This window comes from Mastomys coucha, unplaced genomic scaffold (assembly GCF_008632895.1).
Source record: "Mastomys coucha isolate ucsf_1 unplaced genomic scaffold, UCSF_Mcou_1 pScaffold22, whole genome shotgun sequence".
NCBI classification, from domain to species: domain Eukaryota; kingdom Metazoa; phylum Chordata; class Mammalia; order Rodentia; family Muridae; genus Mastomys; species Mastomys coucha.
Genome location: NW_022196905.1, coordinates 98,005,966 through 98,024,265, shown reverse-complemented (window position 1 = coordinate 98,024,265; position 18,300 = coordinate 98,005,966). Strand labels below are relative to the sequence as shown.

The 18,300-nt window shown below is 43.2% G+C and overlaps 1 protein-coding gene across 5 annotated transcripts in view; it reads right to left on the bottom strand.

The window, feature by feature from the left end:
- Positions 1 to 18,300, bottom strand: part of Lrrc8b (leucine rich repeat containing 8 VRAC subunit B) — a 73,357-nt gene that overhangs the window by 23,519 nt on the left and 31,538 nt on the right. For all 5 annotated transcript variants that reach the window (XM_031337072.1, XM_031337071.1, XM_031337074.1 and 2 more), the window contains one exon: positions 7,395 to 7,449. The gene's annotated coding sequence lies outside the window, so the exon portion shown is untranslated. The remainder of the gene's footprint in view (positions 1 to 7,394; positions 7,450 to 18,300) is intronic.

Below are 18,300 nucleotides of genomic sequence, written 5' to 3'. Positions count from 1 at the left end.
CACCCCCCCCCCAATTAAACCTCCAAAACACAGAGCTGCTTGTATCTGGTGTCTGTGGACGCGCCGCCGCAAGCCAAATGCTATCATATAGTCTTCTACTGCACTCAGATAAGATCTTGTTGGGAACGTCTACTGTGCTCAGTAAGCATCGTGGCCGGCCAGCATGCTGCTCAGCATCATGGTGTAGAAAGCAGATTCTCTTAAATATTATGGGTACATTTTTCTCCATCACAGAGAGAGATATAAAGGTCGAACTGATGGTAATCGGGTACAATAATCTTAAGGAGAAACTATGGTGAATGAACTGTTCAGAGGACCCCAAGTATATAAGATTTGCCCTGTTTATTCCATCAGGACATTGACTGTAAACTCTCTCCATTTGGCTTTTAAAACATGACCAAGCATGACCAACGCTGCTTCTCACACATGACAGGATATGTGAAGGTATGATAGAAGAATGTGGCTCAATACATGTGTAGGTAATATCAAATCTCAATGCCAAGTTTGGACACTGGCTAGTAAGACTTTCCTCAAGTCAGCTAACACACCAAATCATCCAATTCCTTTGATAAAGTTCTTATTAATAAGATCAAATAAAAATATTTTACAGTTAACATCCTAATTGATTATCTACATTCAAAACACATTTAATATCAAACCTTTTCATACTTAAACAAGGCAGAAAGACACATACTAGGTCTTCTTCATATGTTATAAACATGAAAGACTGGCCCAAAGAACTCACCTTACCCATTGTAACAAAACTGTCAGGGGCAAACAGTAACAACTGGAACTCAGACGAAAGCCTGTCTGCAGCAGGCCACATGACCTCAGGAAATCCAATTAACTATGCCTCGTCTCAGTTTTCTCAAGAGCAAGAGAAAAAGCTATTTAGCTCTTTGCCTGGCATTTGCATCAGAACTGAGTTCTATTATAGTCCCAGAAACAAGGCTTCAAGTGTTTTCTGTGACGTTTCCAGTTACAAAGTCACATACTTCATGAGTCCCGAGCTAAAGGTTCCCACTCAGCATTCTTGCCTGAGCTAAGGCTCCATCTTTAATTCCTTTATCAGGGTTTACAGATGCAGGAGAGGTCTAAACCCCGCTGTGGCTAACGGTGACTTTTCTAATTGATGGGTTTAAAGTGGGAGCCATTATGCCAGGGTTCTGCAGACCACATATTAGCAAACAATGAGGGGACTTGGTCCAAATGAGATCTTGGTTCCTAACACACAAATGCACTAAATCACTTCAAAGAAATAATGTGAAGAGTAATGGATTTTATGGTATTCCTTCGGCTTTTAAATCTCATTAAAAAGTCATCAAAGCTCTTCAAAGCATATGAATTCATCTGACAACCTCATCCCAGTGTCCCTAAGACGGGAATAACAACACTCAAGCTAGGCATCTTGATTTCCCAGTAGAGTCCTTCTTTTACTTTGAAGTCATTTCCAAAATAACTAGTGAAAATAAACAAGCATCCAGAGTGGTGAGATGCTGGGGACTTGGTACTGCTTCAGAGGGCCTGGTCCTCGAGAAAGCAAGCAAGCTCTGGGTTCCCAGTTGGGCCAACCATCGACAGCGGGAGGGTCCTCCACAAGAGTCTCCTATGCATGACCAGGCAGGCTGGGCCACCCCAGGCCCTAAACAGTGGGGCCACCAGCCAGGGACTGAAACCTCCAGAAATATGACCCCAATTTTATTACTGATTATCCTAAGAATTTTGTCATAGTAACAAAGATAATGGACACAATCAGCTGAGTTAAAATGTATTAGGGCTTAGTAAGCTCGGACAAAAGTTCAGAAAGAAATGAGTCAAATGAATTCCCATTTTGATCCCATGACACTATAGGATCTTAGTTTTAGCATATTAAGATACAGATGCCAAATGCAGGGAAACCATTCAGATGCTTGTGTATGGTGCCACGTTCACAGTTACAGAACCTGGGAGATGGCCCGAGCAGGATGCAGAGTGAGGGCTTGGCGGCATGCAGGTAGAAGTGTTTTGGCTAACTGTTTTCTATTTTGCATCTCCATGGCCCAAATCCCAGGAAGGTCAAGTTATTGAGCTTTTATGGGCTTTTTCCTTCACATATTTGGCCAGCCCCAAAATGTCTTCATACACTAGTAAGATAGCTGATTCTAACACTTGAACTGATCTAGCTCTCTGTTCAAACAAACCATATACTGAGGTAGTCCCAAGGCTAGCCCAGAAAGGGAGAGGGAGCTAGCTGTACCTCTCTGTAGCAATAGATTCTCAGCTATGCTCCGACAATCTTCTGGCCATAACTGCTTTACATGTCTTTTTTAGATGCAAGGCATACTAACTGTGGTGGTTTGAATAGGCCTCTATAGATTCATGTATGTGGATGTTTAGCCATAGGGAGTGTCACTCTTAGAAGATGTGGCCTTGTTGACAATGTCTCTCTGAAGGTGGGCTTTGAGGTCGTCTGTACGTGGACATAGGCCCATGTGGCACAGTCTCCTGCTGCTGCCTGCTGATCCAGATGTAGAACTCTCAGCTCCTTCTCTAGCACCATGTCTGCCTGCAAGCTGCCATGCTTCCCACTGTGATGACAATGGACTGAGCCTCTGAAACCATAAGTGAGCCCTAATTAAATGTTGTCCTTTATAAGAGTTGCTGTGGTCATGGTGTCTCTTCACGGCAATGAAACCTAACTAAGACTCTAACCCTCCTGCAGAAGTTTCACCTATCATGGCATCAAGTTCAGGCTCGAGATCAGGATTGTGTCATCTAAATTGAGTCCAGGATGCTACAGGACATCACATCTGGCTAAGAGAGGGGCACTTCTGAGGCTACCTCACGGTCTTGAGGTCTTACACATGAGCCCTTTTATTTTTTACTGTGAAACTGAGTGTTACTGACAGTGGTGTCCTTCACCTGATGTTTGGACCTGAGATCATTTCTTTTTTTAAGCTTTTGTGTGTGAGATGTAGAAACAAGGAATTAAAAACAAAACAAGGAATTAAAAACAAAACAAAACAAAAACCTTTTTTTTTTTTTTGATTCCAGACAAATTTAGACAGGAAATATTTCTTCTAAAGTCTGCTTAAAACTTAAACATTCCTTAATCCATCTATCTCCTAACACTTGGATTGTTGTGGCTATAACAGGAGCCCCTAGTGCTCTGCTGAGAACCTGCCATCAGGAGCCCACCTGCAGCTCGTACACCGATTCTTATGTTCCCTGTCGGTGATGGGCTGGTGAACTATCTGTCTATATCCCCCAGCAACAGCTTCCTCGCTGGTCCTCAACTACCAGGAAGACTGTTCTTCACTAAGCTTAAAGGTCTCTGCTAGCTGTGGGCTGTACCCCTCTACGTATCTCATTACGGAAGCACCTCATGTCAGGACACCAGTTTCTGCCATTGTTAATTGGTCTATCCAAAAAAAAAAAATGAAACAAACAAACCAACATAACAAACAAAAACCCACCAAATCTCAATATCTAAAATAAACATTTCATTGTTCCTCTCAATTCTGTCGAACAATGAGATGTTCTGCTCCACATGGTGTCTGTTGAGATGCTGGGATAAAGTGCCAGCGGCACAGGGCTACACTCAGGCTACTGCTTACCCAGAAGCCAACCTGGGCATTTGATTGAGGCCTTCCCAATGACCAAAAGGTCTTTAAGCTGACAGGCAATGGGACTGATTTCTGAGAGGGAATGCCTTGGGTCAGATTCTGATGCTCTATGTCACGTAAGGCTCCACCTTAGAGATGATGTTAGCCCCCACACCATAACAGGGCCTTAGTCCACTGTGATACGCCATGACTGTTTAGGGAGGGAACAGGGCCTCCGACAAGAATTCTCTGAGAGGAATCATTTCACTCTGGCAAGTGCAGAGCAGAATTGTTGTCTAGGTGTGGAGGGGTGGTCAGATCAGGAAAGGCAGGGAAGAAAATATTTTGTGAGCACACGAGTCAGAGCTTCAGGGAAAGAAGCTGTTATCAGTCAAAAAACCAGAAACAGCAAATGGAGACAGGAAATGGTCATTTGGCAAACCCTTAGTCAGCTTTGTTAAGCAATCATAAGTAATGTTTTAGATAAAAATCACTTTCCTCATTGGAAGCCCCAGGAGAAAGGTACTGAACAAATAAATTAAACTGAAATCCCAATGAACGTGGGGCATTTCTGTTTGTTTTTGTGACAGGATCTCATCATGCAGCTTTGGCTGGCCTGGATCTCACTGTGCAGACTCACTGTTGGCTTCCATCTGCCTAGCTTTGCCCTGAGATTATGGTGCTCTACCATGGCTAGTTCTAAGCTGTTCTGAGTGTTACGCTAATCTGTTTCTATAAGCACAGAATACATCATATATTAAATTTAGATGACAATGTTCTGTTTTAGAAATATCAATCATCAATGCTTTTAGTAGGCTACTGAATCTAAAATAATACATTGGTTTTTGGCCTTGGAGTTTTTTAGATGGGAGTTTGTTATGTAGCCCAGGCTAACCTAGGTCTCATGATCCTCCTGCCTCAATTTCCTGAATGCTGGGGTGATAATTGTGTGCAATCACATGGACTCTAAAACGCATTTTAAATGACAGGAGATGGAGTTATATTACTGGAAGTTACTGGTGGGTACATAATTCCTACAGAGATGGCGTAAGTAAGAAGTCAAGGTCGAATTCTTTGGTATTTCTCAGTATTTTAAAAGTATTTTCCTGACCAACTCCCCCAAACCTCACAATATTCTTAATAATATTCTTAATAATAATCAATAATAAATGGGGCCACACCCAGGCCTTCCATAGTCTCTTTTGACTCGCATACTGCCCCCTCAGGTTCCCACGCAGAGGACAGCGAGCATCTGTAGGAACCTCATTCTTCTGCCATGCTCTACTCTTCACAGAGCAGTGACAGGGACTATAGAAACCAGAGCCCACTCTTTATGAAATAAATGAAACCATTCAGAGCAGTTAAGTTACTCTCCATGGACTGAACTCCTGGGTTATGACCCAGGGACAGGCTTGAAAACACTATTAACAGTCTTCCTTAGACACATGAAGCTGCAAATATAATCAAGGAAACATTTATAATTCTTCCTAAAGTATAAAAATGAGAGATTTTAGATCTGGGATAGACCAATCAGTGATCTGGGATAGACCAATCAGTGATCTAGGACAGACCAACTAGTGATCTGAGATAGACCAAACAGTGATCTGGGATACACCAACTATCATATCTTAAGTCTTGATGTAGATGGTCATTTAAATCCTTTCTCTAATGTTAAATTTCCATATTCAATTATGGAGAGTAAGCACGCCACAGGCCGAGTAAGGAAGGTCTTCTCTCTGTTCTGCCAGGACTGCGATTCTGCTAAACACAGAATGCAAAGTGGCATGCCTCTTCTCCAGACTGTGCAGCCTGGACCAAATGAGGAGGATGAGGTAGACCTAGTAATGTCCGTCAGTGCCTCTTGCGTAAGCTCTTCATGTTCTTAGGCATAAAGAAGAGTGGATGGGCATTCTTGCATAGCAGCACTAAAGAAATCTCAGAGCTTGGCTTACTCGCAATGTGCAAACACATCTAAGTCTTAGGGAAACAGGTGGACTTGACAGACAAATGAGCTGTGAAAGAAACCCAGTGGAAAAATGTCTGCCCAGCATGTACTGAGCAGGAAGAGGAGTAACAATCACCAAACACACAGCCATGGCAAGATCAAGGCACTGCGAAGACTGTGAGCCTCAAGGACGGCTTGTCTGCAGCACAGTCATTAGAAGAGTGATTGGCGGAGTCAGAGATCAGTCACCCAGCCCAGGAAGTCCCTGCAGTGCCTAAGGAAGGTCCCTGCAGGCAGAGAGAGCCATGAGCTTGGGAGGTTGAAGGATCAGAAAGGGTGCACTCTGGCTAAGCCAGGAGCATAGGGCAAGGAGGATGACAGTGAGCCTGCAGCCAGGTCACAGAGTTTGGATACGAGACAACTCAGAGTAGAGAGACCACCAGAGTCGGGAGACCTGAGTGCAAACTCTGCTAGCTTTTAGAAACTTGATCGGCTCAAAAGATTAGTGTGGAAACACACATCCACGTCACTGGATTTTTATCTTTGTTTGAAAGAGTTCTAACACCAATAAACATAAAATAAAATTTAAGGGCTGGAGAGATGGCTCAGTGGTTAATAGCACTGATTGCTCTTCCAAAGGTCCTGAGTTCAATTCCCAGCAACCACATGGTGGGTCATAACCATCTGTAATGGGACCTGATGCCCTCTTCTGGTGTGTCTGAAGACAGTGTACTCACATACATTAAATAAATAAATTTAAGTTAAAAAAATTAAAAGGATATATATAGTTTTTAAAAGAGGAAAGGAAGGAAGTAAGGGAGGAAAGAAGGAAGGAAAGAAGAAAGGAAGGAAAGAAGAAGTCAGTAACTTGCTAGAGATGAGCAAGCTTCAGAGAGTGGTGCAGTATAAGCAGGCCACCTTTACAAGATTGCTTCAAACATCCATGCACAGACAGTTCAGGCTGGGATTCTGAGACCGGCATTGCAGGTGATTTGCAAATGGTTGGTGTGAGACGTCACTGGATGCTCACTGCCTTAGCATGGAGTCTCCAGAACCCACGCTCAGAGCTGGGTGATGCTTTTAAGGCAGGTGTTGTATTCAGCAGTCTGGAGTTGGTGAGTGATTTCAGTGACCACCACAGTAAGTCAAACACTCTGCCACAGAGCTAACATGACATACCTTCCATAGTTATGAAGGACTCATGTCTGCCGGAAGCAAGGGCGGACAGGCTTACACTTGTGACTTGATCACTCAAGAAAGGCATGTTGTTGAACAGAAACATGGCAGATGGGTTACGTGAATCAACCTTGGGAGCTGAGAACGGAGCTCAGTTGGTAACAGTGTCTACCCAGAAGGCATAGAGCTAGCTTTGATTCCCAAAAGGTCATGGAGGCATGGTGATATCTGGAATCTCAGCACTTGGAAGGTAGAGTCAGGAGGGTTAGAAGTTCAAGGCCTTCCTTAGCTACATAGTGAGTTTAAGATCAGCCTGCTATCTAAGAGACTCTGTCTCAATGGAACAACAAAAAGTATAATATGCCCAGATCAAATAGGCAGGCATGGATATGAAATCTCTCATAGATTATTATATTCCATCAGTCTTTAGTGATTAAACCAAACAAAAAAAGAATCAATTAAACACACACATTTCTGCTTACAGAACCCACAGAGGGTGGGAAGATGACATTTTAATTAAAATAACATAGATTTAAATTTCTGCTTAATCAGTCTAAAAATATCAAAGTGATGTTATTCAAAACATCTGTAAGCATGGCAATCTTTTTCTGTATCCTTTTTGCCCCAAGCTCCCAACTAAATTGTAATAATCTGTGCCATGTGTTCACCATTGGAGATGTTCATCTTACCCTTTGAATGCTGGTCAACCGGAAACTCTGCAATTAGTTTTGATCTGAGGAACGCCTGAGGAAAAAACCATAAGCACATTGTTATATTTTATGCATCCTAGAACTACAAGATCATTTCCCCCTTATATGGTTTTCAAACTCCCAAATTTTTTGTGAAAAACATAAAATACAACTTTCCAAAAGCACGGGTCAGAGATAGTCCCTCTGACCTCTTAGCAAAAATCAGCTGACACCTGGGGAGACAATAAGCACAGTCTAACCACAGCAGGAATTCACAAGGCATTTTAACAGAGAATGAAACATTGTATCCAAGGCACATACTCATACTGTATCTCTGCCTTTTTAATACTTTCCATCTTCTGCAAATAAAGATATTGATGTTTCTTGAGGAGGGAAAAATGTCGGAAAAGTAAATATTTGAGATTTTTTTTCTGTTGAGTTTTGTTATTTTGTTGCTCCTGGCCTGCAAGGGACAGAGATGCCACTATAAAATTCCCTGGCATAATTTCAAGGTTTCCTTTGGAATCTTATGGGATTTTTCATGCTGTAAAGTCTCCAGGCATTATTTCTGATAAATAATTATAAGTGTGTCACAGTTTTAAAAGCCATTCTCTGTTTATTAGTAATAATGCTACAAACATCCCTAAACTAGGCTCATATGGCATCCCCCCTTCCTCTTCCCCTTTGGGAATCGAACCTAGAACCTGTGCATGCTAAGCAAGCACTCTACCACTGAGGTAGAGGCCTCTTCTTCAGCCCTGTCCACATGATTCTTTTGTACAGAATTCTAGAGTAGAGTCCTGGGCCAAAATGAAATATTTAGTCTCTTATATGTATATCAATCGATGTGCACACACACACATACCCCAATTACACTAGTAATCTTTTTAGCAAGCAATATATCAATTAATTTCTGAACAGATTAGGAATTATCATTGAGACCACAGTATAGAAAACCAAAACCTTCTCTAATTACACACATGAAAAAATATCTTGCTGTTGCTTTACTATGCCTACTGTGAGTGCTGCTTTGAACGAACCCATCCTGTGACTTAACAAGCCACACCCCTCTCTATCCAAATTCACCCAAACCACAGATGCATCCTGTTGAAAGAAACAGATGTAGAACTCAGTGGAAGCTCTCAGAAAGACTCCTTGACGTCTCAGGGTGAAGCCACTGCTGTCAACTAAAAGCAACAGCACACCGAGGACCAGTTTCTCTATACAGGCCAAGAGAAGCATTCAGGCTGATTACAGAAACCATAGCCAAAGTTATCCTCTTTTCTCCTCCTCAGCAAAACACAAAAGTCCCGAGCTGGAAGAACGAACTGTGAAAATCCTCAACGGCCGTGCTGCTCAGAATAGAACAAATCACACACTTTAGGCAGGATAAAACGGGACAAAGACTGTCTCAGTAATTCTGACAGGCCAGCTGCAGAGATAGGCGCTGTGTCTCGGTGATCCAACTCCATATGCTAATGGATTCCCAAACTAGCTTCATCTTTACCACTCCCAGGCAGAGGCAGGACACACACTCGTGTATTTTAACTTAAAAACTCAGCTCTGGGACAGCCTAAGAATGGACCCTGGCAGATGTGGAGACCAGGGGGCTGAGACTGAATGTTCCCTCCCGTCTTCCAAAAGGGACGCAGAAGGACGTAGAGGAAAATACTTATTTTCCCAAGTGACTGAGGATTAAGGATGAGCTTTCTGATAGAGAAACAAAAGTCCCCAAGGCTCTGACTGCACGCTTTTGCTTTCTGGTCAGTAGGGACTGCAGATACTGGCTGCTGCGGACACTGGCTGCTGCGGACACTGGCTGCTGCGGACACTGGCTGCAGCGGACACTGGCTGCAGCGGACACTGGCTGCAGTGGACACTGGCTGCTGCGGACACTGGCTGCTGCGGACACTGGCTGCTGCGGACACTGGCTGCATACCCCTGTGTAGTAGAGCAAGGAGCAGTGACAGTTCTGGGATCTAAACACAAGCTTTCATGCATTTGAATTTGCCTTGTAGTGACAGCTGCAAAAGAAAAGATGAAAAATGGAGCAAAAGCAAATCAAGAACCTCTCTTCTGGTTGTTTTGTAATGGTGGGGGTGGGGTGGGTGTAGGAGTGAGCCCAAGGCTTTGACCATGCTACGCAAGTGTTCTACCACTGAGGTACATCCCCAGCCCAAAGCTCACCGTCTCTGTGGGTCTAAAACACAATCCTATGGCATTACTATGTACACTACATCCCAGCAATGGCAGGAACCACACCGCCATACTTTGTGTAATCTGTATTTTAGGTTCTAATTATGTACATTCAGAACTCCCACACCAATGACTTGAAAGACTTGGGACATTCCAGATGGGCATAGTGATGCACTCCTTAATCTCAGCGTTGGGGAGGCAAAGGTGGGTCTCTCTAAGTGAGAGGCTACTGCTGGTCTACAATCTAATGCCTGTCCTGCCTTGAGGTCCCACGGCACCACCTCTGGAAGCTGCACTGACCTCATGACTAACTTCATAGCTCCATTGTGTCTTCCTGGGGCATGCAAATATTTCTCTCACACTGCTTTATGGTGTACATGTTAAGCTAATGCCTCAAGTTCTTTATGAACTAATGTAACCAAGTCTCTTAATTACCTGTATCCCAGGGATCAATGGCTAGATGAAAGAGTACTGATAAAACCTTCAAAGGAGATTTGGAATATGGCTGTGGCTTCCCTCTGGTCAGCTGAGAACAGACAGGGGCAGGGTTGAAGGGGTTTCTTTGCTACATTGTTTCCATTCAGCTCCCAGCTCCTATCCAATTTAAAATGTGATGGGCTAGAGAGACGATTCAGTGGTTAAAAACACCAGCTGCTTCTCTACCTGACCTGGGTTCAATTCCCAGCACACACATCATGATCATCATGATTCATAACTATAATTCCTTTTCAAAGGGATCAGATATCCTCTCCTGGCCTTTGCACACAAGTATTGTATAGACAAACATGCAGGTAAAAACTCAGACATATAAAATAAAAATTTTAAATGTGAAGAACCATCTTAAATGGCACTGAAGTTAGTCTGCCCAAGAGACAAGTCCTTAGGCAACCTTAGCGTGGCACTGAGGCTGGCCTTACTGCGAAGGGACATTTAGAAATACATGTGACTGGATTTCATTACCCTGTTATGAACCAAGAGTATGGAGATGGCTCGGCTCTCAGAAAGAGCAGAGGCTAGGCACACATTGCATGAATTAGAGAGAGGAAGGAGTATGCTATAATGGCCCGAGGTGTTCTCATCCCTCCACAAGTGCAGTCATGGGAGGCAGAGGTTAAACCTCACCCTCCATGAAGAATGCTTGCCAAGTTCCCCTCTAAACATGACATCTCACGGATCTAACACAGATCTGCTGTCAAACTCAGCATGACTGGCTGCATTATCATGACTGCACATCATTTTAAATCAGTGCTGGGCTACTGACCGAATGCCACAGCATTCCTAAATGACCTTAGGATTTCATGATTAGCCTTTTGCATGAACTGACCTTATGACGTAAGAGGGGAAATGCTGAGATGAAGTGCAGGCACACTGTCTCTCAGGCCAGAGTGCTGTCTGTCATGCTAAGCTGGGCTCAATTCTTAGCCTGGCTTCTCCCTCCGAGACTGCATTTAGGGAAGGGAAGGAGCCTTGCTTGTCTTCTCAGAGTTGGCAAAAATTCTTTGTTCCTAAACACTGTAATTTTACAACCCCATGAGCTGACACTCAGTTGACAATGCCTCACGTCCTCGGGATAGTTTTAGTCTCTTGGAGCAGGTTACTGGTGATGATCACCGAGAGGAAGGCTGTGTCTGCTACATCACACTCTTGAAGGGACGACAAACATCACATGTCATAAACTGCGAGAAGCCTAAGGTAATAATACAAAGCTTATCGAGCTTAAGGTAGTAATACAAAGGCTCAGTGTTCACTTATGGGTAAATGATCACAAAACACAACCTTACACAATTCCTTTCGGTTCTGAGACAGGGTCTCATATAGTCCTCAAGAGCCTCAACCTTAATAAACGGCCAAGAACTTGAACAACCTTCAACTCCTGATCTTCCTGCCCACTACCTCTGAGGACTAGGATTATAGGTATGTATCAACAAGGCTAGTGTATGGTGCTGAGGACTGAGCCCAGGGTATCATGGATGCTAGCCAAGCATCCTACCCACTGAGTTATTATTCTCAGCCCACAAGAAGTATCAAAATGAGCACTTAACCAACTTCCCCAAATCGGCAGTTACACCACTTAACTGCTGTTAAACTGCATCACAAATATCTGGCGATGTGCTTGGCTGTTTGGACTGTTCTTAGAGCTGTGGACCCTGGGTTTGCTTTTGAACCTGAGTTCAGGGTGTAGGCAAGGCCTACCTAGAGCAGTCTCAACTGCAGCTGTGTAAAAGGGATGTTGGCAGATGGTGAGGCACAGGTAACCATCCACCGTGCTCTCGGTGTGGTCACTTCGACTCCATATTAGTTGTTTCCTGTTCCCATAATAAAATACCACAACAGAGGTGTTATGGTTTGTCTATGCTTAGCCCAGAGAGTAGCACTATTAGAAGGTGTGGCCTTGTTGGAGTGACAAAACAGTTGGAGGTGTGTCACTTTGGGTGTGGGCTTTAAGACCCTCATCCTAGCTGCTTGGAAGCCAGTATTCCACTACCAGTCTTCAGATGAAGATGTAGAACTCTCAGCTCCTCCTGCACCATGACTACCTGGATGCTGCCAAGCTCCTGCTTTGATGATAATGGACTGAACCTCTGAACCTGTAAGCCAGCCCCACTTAAGTGTTGTCTTTGTAAGAGCTGCCTTGGTCATGGTGTCTGTTCACAGCAGTAAAACCCTGACTAAGACAAGAGCTAACTTAAAGAAGAAAGACTTTCCTTGGGCTTCTGTTTCTAGATGTTGCGGTTAGGAGTCAACCATGGTGGGGAAGCAGCAAGGGGCAAGCATGGCAGCAAGATAAGATGAGAGCTCATGTGCTTTCTAAGCAGGAAACAGAGAACCAACTCCAAGTAGGTGAGACCTTAAGTTCTCAAAGCTATCCGCAGTGACAGACTTCCTCCAGCAAGCCTGTGCCTCCTAGACTTCCTCAGAGAGCACCATCCACTGAGGCCCAAGTATCCAAACGCTCGAGACCACAAAGGTCATTTCTCATTTCAATCACCAGAGTAGATTGGAGAAATGCAGAAACTTCAATCAAGTTCAAAAGCAAACCCAGAATTCATACCAGCTCTGAGAACATCTGCCTCATGGCCTCCCCAGAAGCGCTGTCAGAGAGTTCTACATAGAATGTGACATTTCCCTCTCTGCACTCTACAACAAAACTTTCAGAAAAGAACGAGAAATGCTTTACAAGTGAGATCTACATGGTTCTTCCTGGTCCATGGCTCAGTATTTCATCTAATAAAGCTGAAGCGCCTTTCCTGCCTGCCTACTAAGTAATTAGGTTTGACATGATAGCTAGACAGAGCAAGAATGCATCCTGCTTTTACACAACCGCATACCAAGAAGCCCTCTTCTCTAACAACAAGGTGAAAAACCCACATTTGTCATTGAAATGATAATATATACAGGGTTTTGATGCCTAGTATATCTATTAATAGTACCACGCTTTTAAGGATGAATTTTCTGAATGGTCTTATAAAGGAGCATCACGCGCTTGTTTCTTCATCGGAAACCTTGAAGAACACTTAGGAAAGGAAGACAAAGGCCACGGTGGTGGTCGGCATCCATTTCTATTGGCTGGATCGTAAGCTAAGTACCAACTATCTAATCTACAAAACAGTTTATTACTGTTGCTATTACATAAAGATGGCTTTTTACCTAATGGAAATGTCTTTAGCAGCTGAGTAAGGCAACTTTCAATCCAATGCTTAGCACAGGGAAGGATATAAAGTAACACCCAACACAGTAACTTATTAACATGACCAATTATATTATTATAACAAAGCAATCTGTTAGAAGGATGGGTTTAGGCACCTTCCTGTTACCAATCAGCCTTGATACTGGGGAGTCAGTCTGGTTTTCCACCCAAGTTAGAGACTAATGACAGACTTGCAATTTGACCCCAGTTATCCCAAAATTGAAGAATAAATATACCTTTTCTCAATTATTTATTACGTGAACTAGGATGCTATGAAGCAGAAACAAAACCAATAAACTGTGGTGTAACATTTGAAGCAGTAACTGGTACAAGTCATTTAGTGTCTGTCTTACCAGGCAAATTCCTGTTGCTGACAAGACATATGTGGCCAGTGTCACCTGGGCAAAGTAGGCTGTATTAAAGTCTATCATCAATGAAACAAAACAAAACAAAACAAAACAACAAACCACAGCCTGCCTAGCATCAGAATTTGGGGAGATGGCTCAGTTGAAAGGATGCAGGGACAAGGGTCTGAACTCAGATCCCCAGCACACATCCATAGGCCTAGCACCATGCAACACAGAAACTCGATGAACAGCCAGGTTCAGTGAGAAACCCTTATCTCAAAAGATAAAATGAGGGGGATGGAGGAAGCCAATGGACTCCAGCCTCTTGTCTCCAATATGCATCTATAAATCTGCACAAACACCACGCATATAAAAAAAATCCCACCAAGATGTCTCAATATGATGTGCTTAAAGTCACTGAATTTTACATTTATAAATAGTTAAAATAAGTTTTACATTTTGTATATTTTACGAAAAATAGTCATGCAGAGAAAACCATTCTCACTGCAATAAGCACAAAAGGATCACAGAAATCAAATGCAATCAGCCTCAATGTCCCAGAAAATATAACATGTGAAAATGTTATTTAAAATATACCAAACTGGTTTCATCCATGGTGTATATGTTACTATAAGCAACACTGAATTCTCAATCATCAGTTTATTTGTAACATTTAATTTGAATTTGGTTAAGCAAGATAACAATTCTGCAAATTTATCCAGAAAACACATAAGATTTCTTTCTCTTGCTTATATGCTTGCCTCTCTCTCTGTATTTATGGATATTTTGCCTACATGTATGTCTGTATAAGATATGGGTGGCCAGTGTCTGTGGAGGTCAGAAGAGGGCATCAGATCCCCCTGTACTGGAGTTACATATGGTTATGAGCTACCATTGTGGGAACTGGGGAATTGATCCCATGTCCTCTGGAAGAGTAGCCAACGAATGCTCTAACGACTGATCCATCTCTCCAACCCTGCACTAGGGTCCTGAATGGTCACGCCCATGTCCAATACAGGCTCCTAATGGGCCACACTGAGAGCCAGCATCAGCAGAGTTTGACAAGGCAGTCAGACAACATCTTTCTAGCTGTGGCTCTCCATTTACAAGCTAGTAGGATCTACTTCCTTGGCAGACTGGATTACAGTGATCTCAGATCATTCAAGAAGAACCCGAATAGGTCCTCTGGGCCACTCAGTTCTTTATACCGGTTGGGATATGGCTGCCTCACACTTTATTGTGGTCTGAGCACATACTGTAATACACTTTGCACCAGAATATTTGAAGCCTGCTTGTTTGCAGAGTCTACAAGCACGGGGATCCCTTACCCTGTTCTACATCGCCTTCCCACAGCAGGCACATCATTTCACAGCCTCAAGGGACAGTAGGCACCTCATTTCACAGCCTCAAGGGACAGTAGGCACCTCATTTCACAGCCTCAAGGGACAGTAGGCACCTCATTTCACAGCCTCAAGGGCTCTGCTTCTCATGGTGTCCCTGCTACCCCGTCTGCCTTGTCTGACACCCTCCTCAAGTTCAGTAACTGTCTTGTGACTCCCAGAACTCAGGACAGTTCAGTTATTAGGAATAGTTCATTAAAGAAGACATATATAGTTCAGGAGCAGGCAAAGTACCAGGTTCTACGTGTACATACATATGTGTGTGCATGTATGCCTATGAGCACACAAGAATGCATATATGTCTGTGAGCACACATGTGTGCATATGTATGTGTATGGATGGGTATGTATTATGTGTATGTATATGTGTTGTGTGCGTATGTATTGTGCATGCATGTGTGTGGGTGGGCACATGCATATGTGCATGCAACTGGGTCCAAGACCAAATAAGTATTGTTTACTGTACTATACACACCACAGGCTACACAGGAAGCCTCCTTCCTATACAGGGCTATAGAGGGCTGAAGGTCAAACTCACCTTTGGGGAGTAAACAAGGCTGTCAATTAAGTCCTAGTGCTCCAAGTCAATGGCTTACATAGGTATTCCCCACGGGGCTGCTTCCTCTGACACTCCCCACCCCGGACCAATCACGGTAGGCTCTAGTTGCTGACCTTTCCTTTCATATCCCCTATTATTATCCTATAAGTAGTCACTCCATCAAGGGATTTTTTTTCCTCCCACCAGCAATAAGCTCTGAGGTCTGGTCACTATATATTATGCAGATTAATGTATCCCAGGATTTACTATGCAAAAGTGCCATTAGCATATTGAGTAGATAAAAGAGTTAAAATTAGATTTCCTGACTTAAACATAACCCACAGCTTATTTTTCCACCATTTCACCTTCAATTTCCCACATTCCACATGATATTTGAAGGTCCCGCCCACAGAGACTAGAGATGCACTGAACCTCCTGTCAACAGGGAAGAGGGTGGGCGGGGAGGTGGTTCAGCCTCAACAGAAAGACTCTGGGGCAGGAGGGAACACAGAAAGTTTCTCAAAGAAAGACTAAGGGAATCAAAGGGTCCAGCTGCTGAGATGGTGACAGACAGCCAGCTGCACAGGTCTGCTGAGATGGTGACAGACAGCCTGCTGCACAGGTCTGCTGAGATGGTGGCAGACAGCCCACTGCACAGATCTGCTGAGATGGTGACAGTCTGCTGCACAAGTCTGCTAAGATGGTGACAGACAGTCTGCTGCACAGGTCTGCTGAGATGGTGACAGACAGCCCGCTGCACAGGTCTGCTGAGATGGTGACAGACAGCCCACTGAACAGATCTGCTGAGATGGTGACAGACAGCCCGCTGCACAGATCTGCTGAGATGGTGACAGACAGCCCGCTGCACAAGTCTGCTGAGATGGTGACAGACAGCCCGCTGCACAGATCTGCTTTCTGCTCCAGAGCTTGTCAGGACTCAATGATTTCATTAGGGAAGCAGCCATGTTCTCAGAGAATTTTAGTTTTCGGTGTTTTTCATGAAACAGAAGTCACATTCCCTATTTGGAAGTTTAACACGTGACTTTTAAATGCGGGTGTGGTTTTCTCCTGGCTGAGTAGCACACATAGACTCACTCCCTTGGTCTCCTGCTGGTGAACAAAGTTTCTCAGTAATCTCTGCTAAGAAAGATGGCTCTTTCTTAGCAGCCAAATTCAAAAGGTGGAAAAACCTGAGAAGTTGACTATTTTCCCTGTCCTGCCACCCAACCCCCAGTAAATAATACTTTCCTATTTATATTTGACACCATCTGTTTTTATTGTGGCACTTTTAGCCATTCAGAAAATGCCACCATGGAGTCACTGTTGGCTGAAAGACAGGTAGGTAGAAATAAGCGGTCATTATCTGCCATCAACTAGGTGGCTCCCAAATGGCCACCAAGAGAAGGTGAAAGGCTATCATATCTTGCATGGATACAGCATGAGAACAAATCAGGACCCAGCTTCTGTGTGTTGGAGATGGGACCGCCTAAGCTCAACCCCGGGCCCTCAAAAGGAGTTTGTGCTTGGGTGAAAGAAGACACAATATAAGAAAATGAAGAAATTGATACAATGTGTCTTCAGGTAACATTGGGTAAGGAATACTAGTTGATTCAAGGTGTACAGGTGTGCACAGCTTGGGGTGAAGGGAAAAGCAACAGAGAATTAGGGCACTCTCATGAAAGACTAGTGGGGCACACTCATGAAGGACTCATGGGGGGTACACCATGAAGGGCACAAACAAAATCAGAACAGAGAGTCAAGGTGACCTCAGGATAACAGACAGGACACACTGGAGTTTTCCAGGCAAGCACGAGGAAGAAAAGGATGAAGGAAGATTAGGATCAAATATTAAATAAAGTCTCAAATGTCAATAGATTTTGAGAATGCAATCCAAGCCCCTGAGCATAACAGATATCTGAGTAATTATTATCTGGGAGAGCTCTTTGGGAATTAACAAAGGTTTCCACAAGCAGAAAGAATTTAGACTGGATATTACACATAGTGAGCAGCCATTGAGCAATGGAATAATGGAAAACTGTCTCAGAGAACACAATTCAGGGATAGTAACTTGAAAACATTCATTGGTAAAAGCCCAACACAGAGAATAGGAGGCCTAATTTTATATTAGAATATATATACATATATATATATATATATACATATATATTAGATAACCTTCAGAAGAAAAGCATAAATGGACTTCACCATTAAAATTCTAAGTAGAAAAAAAAATCAAATTTCCAGATTTGCCTGGCAAATGATGTAACTAGACAATTAGGTTTTGAGGAAGCAGGATTTTCCTAAAGTCTTAACATTTTCTTTTAAAGAAATGAATTTGCTAAGTGGTATTTTAGACTAGAGGATACCCGGATACTTACAGTAGAATTTAATATTTTTTACCACACAAGTATCACTTTAGAACAAATAGCCAAATTTCAGGCAAGGCTTTCACATGCACAATCATTTAAAACACCCAGAAGAGGGCACCAGTACTTGCAGAGCCTTGTCAACTATCTGATAAACAAGGTGCCACCTTAGTAAACTGGGCTATTGATCACTGAAAAAATTAGGCATTATATCACTCAGTCTACAATCAATCTGTGGAAAATCAAATTATGATTATGCTAATTATGAACCAACACTTCATGTGTTTCACAACTGGTGCCTAACCAAACAGTTCTGTAGAAGGGATGGTGTCACCACAAGGAAGCTGCATCACTTTCATTACCAAGTAATGA